Below are 3,885 nucleotides of genomic sequence, written 5' to 3'. Positions count from 1 at the left end.
TCAGAGCTATACCCTGGAACAAGTTTAACCAATAATCTGTCTTACAAATAGAAAAACTTTAAAATTTCATAAAACAGGACAACTAAAAAGTAGGTCAGTTGTCAGTAATATATTAATTTTTCAACACAAGAATCTAATTCTCCTACATTCCTTTTTCAGGTTTCCTTTGAAGTTAATAGCAGCTCAAATGGAGTAAGTTTGAATATAGAATCAGCATATTGCATTTGTTAATGCAGAGGATTTGGAGTACAAAGGAAATTAATGAGTCCTTTAAAGTAACACAATTTTATGTTTTGCTTTGAACATGCAGTTGCATTGAAAGGCAATGTTTGTGCTAAACTGGTAAAAACAAGAAAGACACAGCAAGTAACAGTGTTTCTGTAGTTCAAAGAAATTCCACAGGGAGCCTGCTTCAAACAACAAAATCCCTACCCCTCATTACCCAAGTCTAGTAGCAAGCCCTATTATTTTGGGTAGAGAACAGGGCACACATTCATGCAGGTGAGGAAGAAAAAAGAAAGCTGTCTTACTTTTTAAAGAATATCTGTTCTGACAAAAAGATGTATATTATATGCCAATGAACTCTTATAAATAGTATACTACACACACCATCACCTTTATTTCCAATAGAGAAACAGTTTTCTGCTATTCATATCTTGGCTGATAATTCTTTCATATAGATAGCACATATAGAAACTTCTAATTATAAAGATTTAAATCAACATCACTTTTCAGAAAACCATTGCAATCAAATTAACAAACTTCTATTTGGGAGGAAGTACAAACATCATGCACCTTGGAAAAAAAGAATGGTGCAACTTTGTGTCAAAAAGTCTGGCCATCATAGCCACAGATGGACCTTGTCGCCTACTAGGGGCCATGCCATACCCCTCAAAGTGAATATGGAGGTTGTACATCCCTGGGGGGGGGGAAGTCTGGCATGTTGTCAGAGGACTAGTCCTTGGGAGGATAAATATTATGCTAGGAAAGCTAGAGATAGGATAGTGAAAGAGAGGATAACCCTCAACAAGATAGAATGAGAGGGTGACTGCAGCAATGGGCTTGAGAGAGATGGAGACGGTGAGGTCAATCCAGAATAGGGCAAGCTTGCTCCTAGTGTTGTCATGGATCATAATTGATACAACTGCACATAACAACCACAAACAACTACTTTGCCATATTATAATTCCTTTTATGTATTTTGGGGACAAGGTATGTGCCTAAGGCTTAATGACTTGGAAAAACTTGACAATCACTTCCTGTTACACATTAAACTATTAAGTAGCTTCAAGTTGGTATGCTGAGATCTATCTTTCTACAACTTTAGAGAGAATTTTATTTCCACATGAAGTATATTCTTTTGGCCACACTGACAAATCAGTGATACCCTAACACTTATTTGAAATTTTATTTTTTAATAGTTCTGAAACTTTTTAGTTTGTTGTATTATGCTCTGAGTGATTATACTACTTTTATATTCATGTTTAAAATTTGTCACTTGTCAGAGAAAAGATGAAATTAGAAAATTGTTTAACTTTTTCTTCCTTACAATATACTTCGTAACCTGAATTATTTGATCAGCTATTTCCAATTTATTTCACATTAAATTAATAATTTTCCCTGTAAACATATATTTGACTGTATTTAGTATTCATTCAATAATCCAGCATCATGATGCTTGATCCCAGTGTACATAGCACAATCACATGGTGAGACAAGTACTAATGTCTGAGGGTTCGAATGTCTCTAGAGATTCTGATTTAATTGATACAAAGGGGGACAAAATGTTTTAATAGTACTCAACCTGACTTTAGGTGCAGTTAGCATTAAGTTATGCTCTAAATGGGGGGTACTTCCTCACCAGTTGTGGGACTGAATAACTTTTATAGCAAGAGAAACCAAACTAAGCGCCTAACAAAAAAACAGAAATTGATATACATCTATTATTATCACACCTAATTTTTATGCTAATCTTATTCCATCAGGGGTCAAAATACTCTTGCAAATTCACTGGTCACAAACCATAGAAGGCACATTGCAAAGCATAGTTCAATCTCATTGAACTTCAAGTTCCTATCAGCTGTTCTTGGTAACTAGACCACCAAGAAACACTGAGGGCAATTTAAGCTTGTGGCTTAGATATTCTTAGTATTAAGAAGCGTGTAATCTTGGGATTTAAGAGTTATGAGTTAAAAATCATTCATTCAATCATTTATCAACAAAAATCAATCATTCATTTATCAACCCCCCCATCCCAGTGTCATCGTGCTTAAAAATGTCATGCTAACATTTCTCCTAAAGGTAAGCAAAGCACAGGAAGAGCTGCTGTAGGTTTCTTTTAGTGATTCCCAGTAAAGGAAAAATGGATCCACTTATGTATACTCATAAGGGGCCTTGGAGATACAGTGACAAGAGAGATAGGTAGGTGGTAGCTAAGTAAAAGGTTGGTGATTTGACTTCTCAGTTGCTCTTCAAGAGAGAGATGTGACAGCTTGCTTCTATAAAGGGTTGCAGTATCAGAGGCTTTATGGAGCAGCTGCACTCTTCTTGAAGGCAAAGATGGTGAAGCTTTGTCTCTCATAGTTTGGTCCTGTTGCTAGGAAAGCCAATTCCTTAGAAATGGACATCATTCTGGAAAAGGTGAAAGGTTAACTAAGGAGAGGAAGACCTTTAATGTAATGGATTGAGACATGACTATGGCAACGGGCACAAGGGATGGTAAGGATTGCACAGAACAGGACAGTGTTGAGATCTGTTGTTCACTGAGTTATTAGTCACATTTGACTCGATAATGCTTAACAATAATGAATCGGAATCAACCAGACAACAGTGGTTTTACAGGGTTTCTAACCTGCTCCTCCACCATGCTTAGGCACTTAGCATGAAGAATCAATGATTAGTTCATATATGTTTTCAAATATTCTGCAGATGTACTCTTCCAAGTAAAGAGATACTAGCACCTAACAGATGCAATAGTTGTCACAGTCAAAAACTGTTTAAAGACTGTTACCAGGCCTTAAAACTGGTAACTACTGTTACCAGTTCCGTATTCCATGTTGTTTTTGTTAGGAGCCATTGAGTCAAATATGACTCATAGCGACCTGACCTCATGAACAAAAGATCTGAACCTAGTACTGCCCTGCGCCATCCTCACAATTACTAGCACACAAGAGCCCAATGCATGAGTCTCCTTGTCAATTCACCTGGTTGAGGGTCTTCCTCTCCTTCACAGACCCTCCACCCTTCCCAACATCAAGTCCATTTTTAAGGAATAGCACCTAAGGCTAAATATCATCATCATCATTCTTGCCTCCAAAGAGAACTCTGGCTGCACCCTCTCCAAGACGTAACTATTCATTTTCTTAGCCGTCCATGGTATGTTCTTTTCCAACACCACAGATCAAAGGCATCAATTATTTTTCTATCCTTATTTATTGTCCAGGTTCAGATGCATAGTTAGTAATCAGAAAGACCATGGCCTGAATCAGACACACTTTACCTCAAACTGACATCACTACTCCTCAATAATTTGGAATGGTCCCTAACTGCAGATTTTTCCATTGCAATGTGTCTCCTTATATCCCAACTGCTGGTACTAAGGGTGTTAATTGTGGATGCAAGGAAGATGAAACTGTTGACAGTTTCACTCTCCGATCCATCATGACACAGACTAGTGGTCCAGTAGTAAGAATCTTTGTTTTCTTGATATTGAGATGCTATCCATACGGAAGTCTGCATTCCTTGATCTTCAGCAATTAGTGCTTCAAATCCCCCTTTCTTTCAGCAAGCAAGATTGTGTCATCTGAATAACACAGGTTATTGATGATGCCACACTCCTCTCCATAGAGTCCAGCTTCTTGAATAGTTTGCTCATGAATCGATTGA

The sequence above is a fragment of the Elephantulus edwardii genome, unplaced genomic scaffold, assembly GCF_000299155.1.
Source record: "Elephantulus edwardii isolate Elephantulus edwardi_28Jun2011 unplaced genomic scaffold, EleEdw1.0 scaffold00364, whole genome shotgun sequence".
NCBI lineage: Eukaryota > Metazoa > Chordata > Mammalia > Macroscelidea > Macroscelididae > Elephantulus > Elephantulus edwardii.
The sequence above is the reverse complement of the archived record's forward strand: the minus strand, read 5'-3'. Positions refer to the sequence as shown.